General features: G+C 45.4%; 1 protein-coding gene across 1 annotated transcript in view; it reads left to right on the forward strand.

The window, feature by feature from the left end:
- MID1 (midline 1) overlaps positions 1–17,405 on the forward strand; it is a 581,622-nt gene that overhangs the window by 14,531 nt on the left and 549,686 nt on the right. Inside the window, exon 2 of the mRNA XM_081793388.1 lies at positions 7,307–7,400. The gene's annotated coding sequence lies outside the window, so the exon portion shown is untranslated. The remainder of the gene's footprint in view (positions 1–7,306; positions 7,401–17,405) is intronic.

Consider the following 17,405-nt stretch of genomic DNA (forward strand, 5'->3'; position numbering starts at 1 on the left):
CCCCATGTACACATGTGTGCATGCATGCCACCCCCTCCACCCCCAGAGGTAAATAAATAAACTTAAAAAATAAGAGAAATTTATTTTTAAAAATAAATAAATAAAAGAGATTTGTTGAAGTTTATCCTTCAAAGGCAGGGGTAGAAGGGTGGCCGTTGGAGGAGAACGTTCTGGCCGGAAAGGAAACAAGATGTGAGTAAGGGAAAGACAGGCACTTCCGCTCAGGATTTAGGAGTGGCAGGAATGCTTGGTGTGTAGGAGCTTAGCACCAGGTTAGTATTATTTACAGGACCATGAGCCTGGCCTCTAATCTAAAAGGAGCACGGGAGCGAGGCATAGCAGGTGGTGAACCAAAATAATTCACCGTGATGTGACAACTGTGTTGAAATACGAACTTCATTAGGGGTAGGGAGGCAAGAATCTTCCCTTTTCTGAGTTGAAGGTAAGCCTCTTCAGTCCATATTTGCTTTCCTCAATTCTAGCTCCACCTTTTCTAGGAAACACGGCGAAATACTTTATGCCAGCCATAAAAAGCACTGACTGTATTTAACGCAAATTTGTGAGCTTATTATGCTATGAAAGTGTTCCTTGGCTGTTTCACATGTAATGCGTGTTCACGCCCTCAAAATAGTTCGTATGTTTGGGATCCCAGATAGCCCACCTTTTGTTTTTCAGAGAAAACATTCAGTGGCTGTGGCGGGATGCGTTCTCGTGTCTACTCTGTGCAGCCTAGGCTGGGAATGGACCCTCAGACTAGAGAGCAGATTGAAACACCTGGAAACTCTCTTTTGCTTCCAGAACCAAGAAAGCGGGCGTTGTATCTTAACCATCTCTTCTCCTTGGAACCTCACCCGGTGTCTGCCACATGCCTAACGTAGCAGTGGACGGATGAGGGTGATCAGGAAGGAGAAACAAAGCCCACAGCACACTACCAAGTGGCTGCAAAATTATCCCTGTTCTGAAGACACATTCTTTCTCTTTTGTTTACCATAGGATACCTTTCTTAACCTAAAGCGGATAGGTGGATAGGTGGGAGGATGGGCGGATGGGTGGTTGGGCGAACCAACCAGGGGGGTGGGGGTGGGATGGGGGGGGATGGTAGGTGGGTGGTTGGGCGGGTGATGAATTAAGGCGCGTACATCAGTCCCTACTGACCAGTGAGACGATTTAATGTCCTTAAACTCTGATGACTTAGGGCAACTCTGTCAGCTATTTTTGAGTTTCCATTGTGTTGAAGTTTGAAATCACTACAACTTTTATGCTTTTGATGCTGTCTCTTTGTGTATGATCTGCTGAAAGTTTTGCCAACCCAGCAGTGATGTTTCTATGTACTTTGTGCCGGTTTAATGTTGGCTTTTGCAAAGTTGTCCACGCGTGGTTTATAAACCTTCATTTTTGTTGGTATTGAATGTTTTCTCATCACCTTGGACAATGTTAGAAGACATTTTATGGTGGAAGAGTTTACAAAGGGATAATACAAGTTAAAAAATTATAGTTATTAATAGTGGTTTATTGTTTACATTATTTTTTAGTGTTTTATTTATTTGAGAGCGAGAGAAAACAAGAGGGGGAGAAACAGAGAGAAAGGGAGACACAGAATCCAAAGCAGGCTCCAGGCTCTGAGCTGTCAGCACAGAGCCCCATGTGGGGCTCAAACCCACGAACCATGAGATCATGACCTGAGCCAAAGTTGGATGCTTAACCAACTGAGCCATCCAGGCCCCCCAGTAGTGGTTTAATTGGACCAGACAAATGGAACCCCAGGTCTGGATCCTCTAAATTAAAAAAAAAACATATTTGAGGTAATCACTTTCATATTAGACTTTGCAGGAATTTTTTACAAGGGGCCCCCCAATTGGTGAGATCTGTCCAATTGGATGCTTCTTGTCAGTTGCATGAATCTGTGACCCTGTGACCCAGCAGCTCTTAGTTTGACATTACTAACAGGCCTCCACACAAACTTTTCATAATCTTCGGTGTCAGAATTTAAAAAAAAATTTTTTTTTTTTTAATAGTTTCGGAGGGAAGAATCCTAAACCTTCTGGCTTAAGAAAATCCTAGACAAAAAGAAATGGCCACTTGGGGGCGATGGAGGTTCAGAAACCGCCCGGCTATTCCCTGGGGCAACCGAGCACTTTAGCTGGTTTATTTATTCAAAGTTGGAATTTGGACGTGAGAACCACGGAGCTCAGAGAAATTCCTGGATGAGGAACGCAGTCCTGGGAAAAACCTACCAAAGATGGAATTAGCACCTTGGCGGACCGCCTTTAACACAAAGAGCTTTCCTTCCTTGTGGGTCTTAGGAATGGACTTGGGTTCCCATCAGTCTGAAACAGAGGAAGCCAAGTTAAACTGCAAAGAACTGAGCCAGTGAAGAAGCATGCTTGTTTATCATTACCTGCAAACACACGGAAACGCACAGTGCCCTTGGCCTTAAGGCATCGCCCGCCATCTGGCTCCGAGTTTTGGCTGGTGCGGGCAGGCCTCAGTCAGGACCTTTCCTCTGGGGAGGGGGAAGGTTGTGGAGTTTATCTCAGGAAACTCTGAGTCATAGCTTACACTTCAGGTGACACTTGAGGAATCTAGTGAGGCAGAGTTTAGACAGGTCCCGAGGGGTATCTTTTGGAAGACAAAGGAGGAAAACAATGTGTCTTCACCAAAGTGGTAATTTTTGCAGCCACTTGGTAGTGTATGTGGGGCTTTATTTCTCCTTCCTGATTATGTCAGCCGTGCTTGGGACCACTGGTAGGTTTGGGGTCCATCCGTGGCCCCAGACTGTGGCTAGCTCAGTCTGTCCAGCATCGTCAATGTGGTGGGCCCAGCCACTAATCCTACTTGGTCTTCTCCCCCCCCCCCCGCCCCTCAATTGATCCCATCAGTGTCCCAGCATAAGGCTTTTGTCTTGCGTTTACTCCAAGACGGGTCAAAGGACCTGGAGTTGTAGAACTCAGGAATGCATAACAGCATACACACATCCAAGAAATGACGTGGCATCCCATGTCCTAGAGGCTGTCCATTTCTTTTTTTTTAGTTTCATTTTATTTTTAAATTTATATCCAAGTTAGTTAGCATATAGTGCAACAATGATTTCAGGAGTAGATTCCTTAATACCCCTTCCCCATTTAGCCCATCCCCCCTCCCACAACCTCTCCAGTAACCCTCTGTTTGTTCTCCATATTGAAGTTTCTTATGTCTTGTTCCCCTCCTGTTTTTATATTATTTTTGCTTCCCTTCCCTTGTGTTCATCTGTTCTGTCTTAAAGTCCTCATATGAGTGAAGTCATATGATATTTGTCTTTCTCTGACTAATTTCGCTTAGCACAATACCCTCTAGTTCCATCCACATAGTTGCAAATGGCAAGATTTCATTCTTTTTGATTGCTGAGTAATACTCTGTTGTATATATACCACATCTTCTTTATCCATTCATCCATCGATGGACATTTGGGCTCTATCCATACTTTGGCTATTGTTGATAGTGCTTCTGTAAACTTTGGGGTGCATGTGCTCCTTCGAAATGAGGCTGTCCCTTTCTTTTTTTTTTTTTAATGTTTTTTTTAGCATTTATTTATTTTTTGAGAGGCAGAGAGAGACCGTATGAGCGGGGAAAGGACAGAGAGAGAGGGAGACACAGAATCTGAAGCAGGCTTCAGGCTCTGAGCTGTCAGCACAGAGCCTGACGTGGGGCTCGAACCCATGAACTGTGAGATCATAACCTGAGCCGAAGTTGGACACTTAACCGACTGAGCCACCCAGGTGCCCCGAGGCTGTCCATTTCTAAGTCCCTCCAACCTGGCAGAGGGATGGCCGAGGAGTTCTAAGATTGCAGCTAGGAGGAGGACCCGTGGATCCCAATACCCAGTCCCCTGTGCCCTCTGGGAGTTGCTGATGCATGTTTCTGAGGACACTCAGAGAATCTGGAAATATGTTATGTCAGTGAGGACATTTTGGGTTTTGAGTGAGAAGTCCAACTTGGATTAGTTAAGCAGAAAAAGGAATTTATTGGTTCACATCCCTAGGAAGTCCAGGGGTGGGTAAGACCTCAAGAGGGGCTCAATCTGGGGGCTCTGCCTCCCTCTCTCAGCACAGTGTTCCTTTGTTTGATGGCCTCTCTCTCAACTTCTTTAACATTCTGGGGAATTAGCTCCTATCGGTCACATACTTTCCCTTGGACCAGCCGCTGTGTCTCAGGCTGGAATGGGGCAATGTGACTTGCTGGGGCCTGGAGCGTTGTAACTCACAGCCCACCTAGGACCACACGAAGGGGGAAAGAGGGCGCTCCCCCAACGAAACGATGCTGGACATGCTAAGGCAGCAGGAATCTGCATGCAGATCCTTTGTATGGACAGAAAGATCAAGAAGCCAAGCCCTACTAAGAGATCCATTAGCCAATAGTAATATTAATCACAATTGCAGTTTTGCTTCCTTAAATTCCACCACACGCCTAATGAAAAGGCTCTGGATTCTTGTGCAAATCATTTGAGGAATGTCTCTACTAATTCAAAGAGGATCTAAGAACTGTATTCTATTGACAAATGTCTCTATAAACAGGAACCCGAGTTGTAATAAATACAATAAGGAAAATACCCTGCTTTCAATACCGGATGCTGAAAAGGGAACACACTGTCTAACAATGCAAAGGACAGGCCATTGCATTTAGGACTAACAGTCCCGAAATTATTCCTGGAAACCCCGCAAGGTCTACATAATTATTTGCAAGGCTCCCTTAATGCAAGTAATCTGCTTTCTATGTAAATGCTAATCATATAAAACACATGCCCTGAAACACAACAAACTGAAACGAAATAGAATTTCAAGAAACCGAGGACCTAAAATAGCTATAAACAAAAACTAGTAAGGTGTGACCGGAGACAGTGGGACGTTCGGGCCTGAGTGACAACAGTCTGTGACATGGAGAAGGAAGCCAATTGTGTGACGGGATGATTTCCCGATTTTTTAAAGTTTATTTAGTTTGAGAGAGAAGGGAGAGAGAGAGAGAGCGAGTGGGGAGGGGCAGAGAGAGAGGGAGACAGAGAATCCCAAGTAGGCTCCAGGCCTTCAGCAAGGATCCTGATGTGGGGCTTGATCCCACTACCATGAGATCATGACTTGAGCTGAAATCAAGAGTCAGACGTTTAACCCACTGAGCCACCCAGGTGTCCTGATTTACCAATTTAAAGGTGGCTTTTATATCTAAAATAAAGGTGCCACAGGCCTGGCAGCCACCCCCCGCCCCCCCCCCCCCCACACACACACAATTCTGAGGTCTAGAAGAAAACCCAAGGCTCTGTGGTGGGATGGCCTGGAAAGGGCACCTTTCCGAATGTTCAAGTTCTCCTCCGGGCTTGCTGGCCGTGAAGGTGACCGTCACTTCTCGTCTTAGAGCCTCCACTGCCTCATCGGCGAAGTGGCAAGAATACTGACCTAGGGAGTTGCTTTGCAGATGAAACAATCTCATACGGGCCTAGCCCAGGAGTAAGCACACTTCCGTGAAGGGTGAAGAGTAAATATCTGGGACTTTGTGTGCCAGTCTCTGTGACAGCTACTCAGCTCTGCCTCCTAGCGGAAGCCACCTGGGCAATGTGGCCAGGGTGGGTGTGGCTGTGCACCAGTAAAAGTTTGTTCACAAAATAAAGGTGGCTTTCGACTGAGACCTTCGGGCCCCAGTTTGCTGACCTCTGGTCCACTAATTGTTCCTCCCTCCTGGTCCTGTTAATCCTCTTGCCCCTGGTCAGAGAACATCCTTCTGTGGACTCCATTGTGCCCCCACCAAATTCACAAGTTGAAGCCTTAACCTCAGATGTGACTCTTCTTGGAGATGGGACCTTTGAGGAGGTCATTACAGTTAAATGAAGCCCTAAGAGTGGGGCGTTAATCTGATGGGCTGATGTCATTATCAGAGGAAGAGACACCAGAGCTCGCTCTCTCCGCTATATGAGGACACAGCGCGGCAGCAACGCTGATGGCACCTTGACCTCAGACTCCCAGCCTTCAGAACTGTGGGAAAAGAAGTATCTGTTGTTTAAGCCACCCCACGTGTGGTGTTTTGTTATGGCGGCCCCAGTAGACTAATACAGTGACCCATTAATTAACTTATCAATGCTGTGGCTGCCTTACATTTCCTTCTTCTCTTTCCCCCTCCCTCCTCCTTTCTTCCTCCTCCTTTCCTCCCCTCCCTCCTTCCTTTCCATAAGTGTTTATGTCTCTCAAATGGAGCTAGAAACATCTGCCCTGCTTATCTAATAAAATTTGCGTGAGGCTTAAATTAAATAGAAAACATAAGGTACGATATAGCACAAGCTATCACTAAGGTATTTCCGTTTAAGGTCTATCACCTGTAGTTGCAAATGCAAACTACTACGTGGGACAGCAAATCTGGTCCCAAATGCCCTTCCCTCCTGCCCCCCACACGAGGTGACTTGGGTGATGGAGTGGTGTCTGTGTTTATCTGCTTGGGCGCTCTCCTTTTTTGAGCAGTAGGGGAGTTATAAGGAAGCTAGGAGGAGAAAACATGTATGAAAGGATTCTGGTTCTAGTCCAGACAGAGTGTTTTCCCTCCATTCTTTGACGGTCAGTGGTATCGCGTCCTTCATTCAGTAAATACAGATACAGTTTCTACTCTATGTCAGGTGCTGTGCTGGGTACGGTGGATACAGAAAGGAGAAATCAGATAAAGGCTTGGGCCGCGTGTGTGCGTGCATGTGCGTGTACGCACGCCGGCAGAAGGGGAGAGGAGGTTGGGCTCAGAACAGAGAACCATTGAATGAAGAAAATAATTACAGACTCGGAACAACTTCAAAAAAGAAAACCAACTGGGCCACACGGCAGAAGTTACAGGCATGGGTGTGCTGGAGACAAAATCCGCAGTGGCCATGGCCTCTTTACCTCCCCTTTCATCATCTTCCCTCCCCTCAAGCCCAATCCCCAAGGCTTTCCAGCTCCTAGTTTCTCCTGCAAATGTTGAATCAAGATGGTGGTCTTCTTGTTGGGATCATTCCTCATATACGGTTCGCAGTAATCGTCACAGCTCTTATTAACATGTGCTTCTGGCCTGGGCACTACTCTGCTAGGCATTTTTTGGTAATAAACTTTCAGTTTTAGAATAGTTTCGTATTTACAGGAACGTTGCAGTGACATACAGAGTTCCCTTACACCCCACACTCAGCTTGTCCTGTATTAACATCTTACCTCAGTTTGGTACATTTGTCACAAGCAATAAACCAACTTTGATACATTGATATTAACTAAGATCCATTCTTTACTTGCATTTCATTAGTTTTTACCTTAATGTTCTTTTTCTGTTCCAGGATCGCTTCCAGGATGCCACATTACTGGCTGTGACGGTTTCTCAGACTTTCCTTAGTTTTGATGACCTTGACAGTTTTGAGGAGCACTGGTCAGGTATGTTGTAGAACACTCCCGAACTGGGATTTGTCCGATGCAATGCATTATTTCTTATTCTTACGGCTAATCTTCAGTGTTAATAGAAATTATCGATTTCATTATTACAGATGAAAGCACTGAGGCCCAGAGAGGTTAAGGAACTTCCCTAAAGTCGCACAGCTAGCAAATGACAGAAACAATGATTCAAACTCAAGATTGACATGAATTACGCCACGCATTTACTCTGCCCTCCCCCTGCCTCAGCCCCGATCTGCTGAATTCCTGACAACAAAAGAGTTCCCTTCAAGGCTGTCAGGGTGATTTCTTTTGCAGTTGTTCCCCTCACATAGTTTTAAACAATTTATTAATGTGTTTAATTAAATTAGAGCAATTTCCCCTATCAGTTATTTGCGGAACTGATTATTCGTGTAGCTTCAGTGGCTGTCTTCTTGGGGTAGTTGGTTAATTCAGAAAGAACATGGCCAACCAGTCTTCAAGAACCTGTGTTTCCAGTGGCTCAAACTGTGCTCACCTGGGGTCCACAAGTATCACCTGGGCTGCTTGTTAAACAGGCACTTCCCTGGGGTAGGTTGATCGACTGTCCCAGTTTGCCCAGAACTGACCAGCTCCCAGGATGCGGGACCTTCTGTGCTAAAACCGAAACCGGGACTGTCCCAGGCAAACCAGGGCGGTCGGTCACCCTAGCACCGATCTCTGGTGAATTGCCAGGGCCCAGCAATCCGCTTTTAAACAAACTACCCGGGAGAGGGCCCTAAACATACAGAAGCCGGAGAGCTGCTACATCAGATACGGGAGAGAATTCCTGGAAGAACTGGTGGCGGGTTTCTAGAGACACTGAGAAAACACTGATTTTCATCCGGGTATGTTTGATTCTGCGTGAGGTTGAGAGAAAAAAACAATCACCCAGCCTTCAGCCCAGATGACATCAGTGGGGATCGTTGTTCACTCTTTGGGTAAGAACTGAGCATTGCTTTCCCAACTCGACAGTTTTGTTGAGGGCTGATGGGAGCTCCCAAAAGATATCAGGTCCCTCCGAGGCCATTATTTACCACGTGGACTTTAAGATCACATGACAGTTAACGCAGTGTATCTGAAGTTTTATCTTTTTAACGTCTCATTACCAAAATGATCAATTACACGTTTTACACACATTCATTTTCATTCCAACTGAGCTCAGCTGCTCAGTTTTTATCAGAAATACTTGATCCATATTTAGATTGACGCGACCGAGTTGTTCCGAACGTATTTAACCTAAGAGTAGTCCAACAGCTGAACCGGGTCTTATTTTCTCAATTTTCGTTTTAATTGTAACCAAAACGAGGAACGCAGTTTGTCAGGCTCACTAATCACATCCCAGTTACCGAATAGACACGGGTGGCTGGCAGCGTTGGAGATGGATGGCCCGGCTGCAGGGCAGTGCTTCTCAGACTTCAATGGGGGCATCAGATCACCCGGCAGTCTGCTTAAAAGCTAGGTTCTGATTCGGGAGATCTGGGGTGGAGCCTAGGAGTGCGCCTTTTGAACAAGCTCCCACGTGACGCCGATGCTGCTGGTCTAGGGACCACATTTTGAGTAGCAGGGGACTGCAGTGACCTTGAAGGAGGGCTACCTCAGTTTTGATTTCTCTACTTGCTCAGTGGTGTTCTCTCATTTTAAAGGCTAGCAGATGTGCATGTGATCGTGTGAATACATATAAAACACACATGTGTACATCCATACGTGTGTGTGTGTGTGTGTGTGTGTGTGTGTGTGTGTGTGTGTATGTAGCTGAATATGTGCGTGTGTCTGAACTTGTGTAGATACGTAAGCTCTGCAAATACAGAGAACACTTCATGACTAGAGGTGTTCTGTGTCTTCACTTTCTTTTTACTCTTGAGAGAGAGAGAGAGAGAGAGAGAGAGAGAGAGAGAGAGCAAGCAGGGGAGGGGCAGAGAGCGAGGGAGACAAAGAATCCGAAGCAGGCTCAGAACTGTCAGCACAGAGCCTCACACAGGGCTTGAACTCACCAACTGCGAGATCACGACCTGAGCCGAAATCCAGAGTCGGACGCTTAACCGACTGGGCCACCCAGGCGCCCCTTCTTCACTTTATTTTAAATTCAACTTACTCTTCTTTGGTCCCTGGAACTGAACAGCAGCTGAATGTTGAATCTGGATTTAAGTCCCTATATGTGTTTGTTTGCTTTTTCAAATGCGTGCAGTAGGTTCCTTCATTGTATTTCAACGTTTGAAGGTATTTAAAAAGTATTTGATGGCCCCCCCTCTGTGGTTTTGTGAACTGTGCAGAGTAACCTCCAGTTCCATCTGGTTCCCTTGTACTTGTGTGGGGAAATTTTATGCCCCATTATTTGTGTTTCTATAGACGCTTATTCATTCTTCTTTAGACATCGGTATGGAAAGGTTGTGAATTACTTCTAATAACTCCAGCATCTACTCAACTATTCGATTCACTTGGTTCCTCTGATCCAAAGCTGGTTTAACTCCTATGCCAGGTTCTGAGAAACAAACACCGCCTCTCCCCGCCCCCCAAATTCAAAAAACAAAAACTAAAATTGACAGAGTTCTCTTTGTCAGGATTTATGAGAAAGTTATTGGGGCATAAACAGCCACCAAAATCATAGTGAAATTGGAGAAATTGGTCATGCTCCTTTTATTATCCTTCAGTTTCTTTTAGGGGACAAGCTTTCCATGGGAAATCACCATTATTTTTGGCCGTTACTGGAATCCGACAAAGGAAGACATGAAGACTTTTCGAGAAAAAACAGGGAATAACCCAGCCTTCCACTAAAGTGGAAGGAAATAAAATGAGGGATAACAATTAGGTATATCAAAGCAGGATGGAGGGTAAAAATGTTAATTTTTACTTTAGTCTCAATTTTAATTTTATTATCTGTTATTGGCTCTGTGTGGTGGAAACAATTGCGTATCTTTTTCTTTATGGGGCACAATCCTTATTCTGTGTACAGTTATAGATTCCAATAATTATAAGATCTGGCACCATCCATGAAAATGGCCGCTAATTCAAAAGCTTCGTTCATTGGGCTGAATTCCGGAGGGTTCAAAAATCTCCAGGGAAATCAAGCTAGGGCTCAGCATGAATAGTCTCTTAATTTTATTTCATTTGTTTTAGCTGCATAGGTGTCTCTGGGTGAAGTTTGGATATGCTACATTTTTTATTTCCTGTGGATCACGTTGCATTTAATAGTAGCTAATAATAGGGGCACCTGGGTGGCTCAGTTGGTTAAGCAACTGACTCTTGATGTCGGCTCAGGTCACAGTTCATGAGATGGAGCCCTGTGTCAGGCTCTGCGCTGTCGTTCATGCGCGATCTCTCTCATAATAAACAAACATTAAAAAATAATAGCTAATAATAATAGCTAACATTCATTAACTGCTTTTTAAAAAAGTTTATTTTGAGAGAGAGAGAGTGCGCGCGTGGCGCATGCACAAGTTGGGGTGGGGCAGAGAGAGGGGGAGAAAGAGAATCCCAAGCAGGCTCTGCATTTTCAGCGTGGAGCCCGACATGGGGCTTGAACTCACAAACTGTGAGATCAGGACTGGAGCTGAAATCAAGAGCTGGATGCTTAACCGACTGAGCCACCCAGGCGCCGCGTTAACTGCTTAATATATGTCAGGGCCCTATTAATTACTTTATTTGCTTTATTTTATTTAATTCTCATAACAACTTCATAACATAGGTACTGTTAGTATAATTTTTAAAGAACTAAAAACATAATCTTGTAAAAACACAGAACGAACACCTGTCAAGAATTTATTCAACTCATTAACGAGAGGACCATAAGAGGGTTCAACTGATTCCAAAAGCATTTTGAGGAACTTGGTATTTGTAGGCATTTTGAGGGGGAAAAAAAAGTGTTGGAATAAGATTTCCAGGATAGATTCAAAACTGATTAATAGGGCACTAAAGCCACAACCTTTGCGGTTATCTTTTCAATTGGACAGAAATCTATGAATTAACATGTAACTACAGAGCATCTGATTTCTAACCAAATAAAAAATAGACAGTCAAACAAGTGCATTCCCTAGGTAATGATGTAACTCTTAGGTTGGTAGGTGAGTGCCCTAGGGAGATTTTGAAAGGTCACACCTCGGGCCATTTCACCTCATTCAAAGTTGGGACGTGTTCTTAACAAAGCTATACTTATTCTCATTTTAACAATGAGGATGCTTAGAGATGTTAAATTAGGTGATAAAGGAGTCTTTGCAGTGACTGAACAAAACTGGAGCCCTGTGCTTCTGACACTGCAGCCTAGTCTCTTAAACTAGGTGAAATCCATTTTGATCTGGTTTATAAAATTCTCTCTCTCTCTCTCTCTCTCTCTCCCTGTGTGTGTGTGTGTGTGTGTGTGTGTGTGTGTGTATGTACATGTACGTGTGGCAGGGGAAAGGATTTGGAAACCAGTATTCTTTTTTTTTTTTTTTAATTCTTAAAATGTTTATTTCTGAGAGAGACAGAGCGTGAGCAGGGGAGGGGCAGAGAGAGGGGGAGACAGAATCTGAAGCAGGTTCCAGGCTCTGGGCTGGCGGTACAGAGCCCGACCCAGGACTCGAACCCACGAACCATGAGATCATGATCCGAGCTGAAGTCAGATGCTTAACTGACTGAGCCCCTGGAAACTGGTATTCTAACCTGGATGTTTTGGGGGCTGTTACTGACAAAGCTTATTCAGATGGTGGCAACATTTTGACCATTTTTTCCTTTTTTTTTTTTAAAAGAAAAATCTCATCCCTTGCCTATTAAACATCCATCATTAAAAGAGAAGTCTAGTCTACTGGTTGCTTAGGAATGGGAGGTAGGGTTTGCACTGAACCATCACACACATTATCCTTGCCCTTGACCACCAGCACATATTTGAAAACTAGCTGGCCAGGGGGTTAGACTTTGAAGTTCTGAAACAGACTTTTCCTTGGTACAAAGCAAAATGTGTTCATGCAGAGTCTAAATCCACGAACCCCAGTCTGTAATCAGCTCAGCTACCCAGCTTCAATGCAAGAGAGTTAATACATGCCTTTTAGGTGTAATTTGCATGAAAGATAGTCTAAAATCTATTGGGTTTCAGAGAGAGGGAGAGAGAGAGAGAATAGGAGATTACATTAATTGAAGGCATGTTAAATTTGTACCCATCAGAGGACCAGGGGCCAGATTAAAAGGTTAAAATGTGGAGATGGGAGGTGGGGGGAGCGTGTGGAGACGGGAGCTTGGCAGTGTGGGCAGACTGTGCTTCCCCCCTCCCCACTCCTACTCTAATCTCTTTACCTCCCGTGAGCCAGGCAGCTGCCAAGAGGTAAACGACTAGGACAGGCGAGGCCTTGGGCTGTCCTGGGGGGTCCGGGGTTGGGGAGATCTGGACTGGACTGCCGCCCAGAGTGGGAGGGGGGTCGCTGATGATGGCCAGAGGGTGGCCGATCCCCGCTCGGTGTTCAGGACGGATGGCGATCCCACCTGAGCGTGCTGGGTGTCCGTGATCCCCGTGAACAGTAGGTGGAAGAAAGGTATAGAAGCTAACAGCGGTCACATGGCCAGTCGTAGGAATGAGGATGGTGAGGACATAACTTCTTCCTGTTGTGATATGTATCCGTACAGGTAATAAAATTTGGCCTTCCTTGACTATCACGTAGGAACATATGACTCAATACTTACTTTGTAGCCTCACTTTGGGGGAAAGCGTGAGGCAATTCAGGCTGCATGAAGCAGGATAGAAGCATCATGTTGTTTACTTATTTGAAAGTTAAAAATGGGTGAAAGGAGTGCATGCTGCCCGGACAAAGGGGTGGAGTGTGCATCGCTACAACTACCACCCTTCCGAGGTGTCTTCTGAGTTCCTGAAGAGAAGTAGGGGACTGACTCTCTTACAGTCCCCTTCCCCGTAGCGTCCCACGTGAGGGTTGCCGAGGATGGTAGCGGGGGGGGGTGGGGGGGGTGGGGGGGGTGGGGGGGGGCTTTTTTTTTCAGGTGACAGAGGAGCGGAAGCCGTTCCGCTCAGGGCTGTTTGCAGCGGGATGTTGGGCAGGCGGGAGGCTCACGGCGGCTTTGCCGGGAGAGATGGACACAACCAGGTGCTTTGCTGGTGCAGACCGAGGTTTCTCCGAGGTTCTCTGGGAGCAGACTCCCGTAGAGCTCGGACAAGCACCCACACTGCTATGCCAGGCTGAGATCGTCAGTGTCTGCGTCCCTGGTCTTTCCTAGTGATTCTCCTGACCCGACTCTGCTAATGGATTCCGACGGAAGCCCTGATTATTATATTAAATTCTTTATTCCTGGAATGTTCCGAATGACCCTGTTGTCTCAGCTTGATAAAAGACGTGCATCTCGATGCCTTGAAGGGAAATGCTGTTGGAAGGCAAACAGCATCCGATCCGCACAGGAATCAGAAGTGCTGCTAAGCACATGGTAAAATATAGAGAATTAAAAAGCACTAAGATTTTCAATCTGACCTTGAGATAAGGTCCTTCCTTAGGTTTCAGTCTGTTGGAGAGCCATTTGCATCGTATCTCAGGGGTCAGCGAACTATGGCCTGTGAGTCAAATCCAGACTGTCGCCTGCTTTTATAGATAAAGTTTGATCGGGACACAGCTGTGCCCATTTGTTTCCATACTGTCGATGGCCACTGTGCTGAACCGTAGAGCCAGATTTGAGTATTTGCAGCAGAGACCAGGCGGCACACAAGGCCAAGAATATTTGCTATTTGCCTTTTTACAGCAAACGTTTGCCGACTCCCGTGTTGTCCTCATTCCCGCTTCCTTCAAAACGTAAGGGTTTTGTCTCTGTCATCATCACCTTGGCTCAGTGGGATTAGACTAAAATACTAAGGCTTTCGCAAAGCCATTTCGGATGCCAGAAGGAACCTTTCAGCTGTCTGAAAGTACCCACTTACCAACACTTCTAACTTGGCATAGCAACGTGTCATGTTTCATTAACTGCATCCCCCTTGATCATTTTGGCTACCTTTGCAGCATTTTGCTCCCTGCCTTGCGAAAAGTAGACCAATCTGCTGTTCCCATGGTCGTGCCGTTCCCGCAGAAGCCCAGTTCCCACATGGACCGGGAAGTGTTGCAGAAAGGGGAGCATTTTGTGTCCGAAATTCAACATTTTAGAAGCAGCGGAAGAGCGATTTGACACATTACCGGAAATCTAGAGGAAGAGGGCTTAAAATGCTTTCGAAGCAAAACCCTCACTGAGCGTGTTTGAACTCTATTTTTTGTCACTTGGCCGTGCGAATCCTTTCTCTTTGTCAGTCACGAAATGGAGCTTGCCCCCTCTAAACGGTTGCTGTTGAAAAACTCTGGAAAGGTATAGTTTACGACATGTAGCAGCCACGTTGTGACATTCAGAGAGGATTCTTTAACGTTTGGCTATGATATTGCATCTGTTATAACCCAGTGAGCCTACAAATGCAGAAGATAATGAATGTATTGATAAATATTATGCATTCATGTCCACAGGTCAGTTATCAAGTTTTTTAATCCATTCAAAAAGTATGCGTGTGTATGTGTATATGTGTACGTATGTGTTTATTTATTTGGCTCCTGCCCTAGGCCGGGCCCTGCCGCGGTTTTTGGGCACGGGAGGACAGGAGGTAAATAAGGAGAGAAAGGAAAGTTCTGGAAAACCTCACACGCCTCTCCTTCGGGAGAAGTAGCTCGGTCGTACAAACCCCGTGTCTGTGGCTGTGAAGCTCGTGGCTCTAGTGTGGCTCCGGCAGGCGGCCTCCTCCACACTTACTCCTGGCCTGTGTCCTCTAGAGCCGTGTTAGCTCTGCTCACAGAATGACCGCAAAAAAAGCATAGGAGGGTCCTTTTAAATGGATGTTTTTGTGAAGAGTCAACTATAGAGTTTGTATTGGACCAGAGTTAATGTGGAGCAGCAGGAAGCCCCTTGCGCTCCCCTTTCCAACTCCATAGTCTGACATTTATTCTTCTTGACAGGAAGATAGACTGCCAACTTTGTTTTTAATTATTTGAATAAAATTACATACATCATTCTCCCTTTTCTTGTGCCTCCCTCTGAAATCCCATCTTCTGTGTAGCTGATGCTGATGAAATTGCCGGTTTTGGCATTAGTGCTTCTGTCAGCCAAGTGAGATGAACGGAGTTAATATCCACACCCTGAAATGAAGCCAGGAACATTTACCCCCGGGTTCCCCCCTCTCTCCCCTCATTCTGTACCCCCCCGCCCCCACTCTTTATCTGCCACCCTGCAGACGTACCGCACATCTCCACGCATCTAACCTGGCACCTGAATAAACATTTTCATAGTGTTTTCTAATGCCTCCTTCCCACCTCCCCTCCCTTCGCCTCCCCTCCCTACTCCTCTCCTCTCTTCTCCTCTCCTCTCTTCTCCTCTCCTCTCTTTTCCTTTCCTTTCCTTTCCTTTCTCCCTTCTCTTCCCTTTCTTCCTTTCCTTTTCCTTCCTTCCTTTCCTCTTCCTTCCTTTCCTCTTTCTTCCTTCCTTCCTTCCTTCCTTCTTTTTTCTTCTTTCTTTCTTTCTTTCTTTCTTCCACAAAACGGTCAGACCCTCCTTTTTTTAAATTCTAGTGTAAACACGGAACAAATGTGTAGCTCATCATAATGGACATCTGTTATAGGAATAGTGGCGAGCTCGTATCTCCCAGATTAATCACTGTTTCTATTCATTTGGAATTAGCAACCTGTGACTTCAAGTAACTCCCTGATGAAACAGAACACACATTCTTTTCACAGATGTATAGAAATAGGAATAAATCTACAATTTGGCAAGTGCTCCAGATGCGGGACACAGTGCATGCTTATAATAAGAAAATATAATAGCTGTCTTAGACTAATACACGGTGACTCTGACAAAGAGGAATTTATATAGTCGAAACTTCTTGAAAGCAGCCTCACCTGCATAAGTGTTTTCTAAACTCTGGCCCTGAGGGCCTGTAGTTTCCTGACAAAGTTTTCTCATGTTATTTGTCCTCCTTGGAGACTCGAAATTCTTCATCACTTCGAAGCAAGATAGAAATTTGGAGGCTATGAAGCATAACAGAATTATCGTCTGTAGGAGCCAGGGTCTTACTGGCTACCCTCCTTTGTCAAGGTATGTTTTCAGAAAGAGTGCATTTCTGTGTGCTAGGACTGTGTATCCAAGACATCTATCATATACGGATCATTGAGTACAAGTCCGCATAAGCTAATGATTCACAGTTGTAACCCACTGCACGCTCAGACGGAATATTGCACTCAAACCCAAATAAGGAGTGTGCAGCATAAAGTATTTGTTGAATTCATTTGTGCTATGAGTGATGCCCACATTTACAACGAGGCCATTCCTTCGTTTGGCAATGGTTTCTCGATCCTGTTCCGTCAGAACCTACTGGTCCAATCTTGGTGGCGTTCTAATTTGGGATACGAAGACCTGAACTTTTTTTTCTTTAAAAAGATTCGTCTAATGAAGGAGCCATTAGACTCCTTCACTCCAATGGCAGATGGCCATTGGCATAAGGCCAATACTGCGATAGAGCCTCTGGTAGACATCTGCACTGCAGAACGGTCAATCTCTCTTCAGTGGGCTGTAGACAGCAAGAAGAAATTCAGAAAAGACTAGAGACTTTGAGAAGATGGTGTCTTAGCGGAGTCCCGAAAGAGGGTTATTTATCTGGGGCTTTGGGGAGAGTACTGGACACAGGCTAGGGACAGAGCGGGAATGTCACTGCTTATCTTCCGTAGGTTGCGTCGTGCTTCTATTCAGCTTTGGGAAACAAACTTTAAGAGCGTGAGAGATGTAAGCAAGAAAATGATATAGCAGGGTCAGGGTTTGAGAGGAAGAGATAAGGGATAGTTTGGGCCACTTGTAGCTCTTATAATCTGATGGTAGGGGAAACATCAAGTAGTCTACCTCTTGTGTCCTATAATTGACTATGCTGAGGGTAGACAAGATAATAAGAAAACCGTAGACCAAAAATGGTCAAGTATTGGGCGCCCGGCTGGTGGGCAGAGCTTGTGACTGTTGATCTCGTTGTAA

Source organism: Panthera onca, chromosome X (assembly GCF_046562875.1).
Source record: "Panthera onca isolate mPanOnc1 chromosome X, mPanOnc1 haplotype 2, whole genome shotgun sequence".
NCBI classification, from domain to species: domain Eukaryota; kingdom Metazoa; phylum Chordata; class Mammalia; order Carnivora; family Felidae; genus Panthera; species Panthera onca.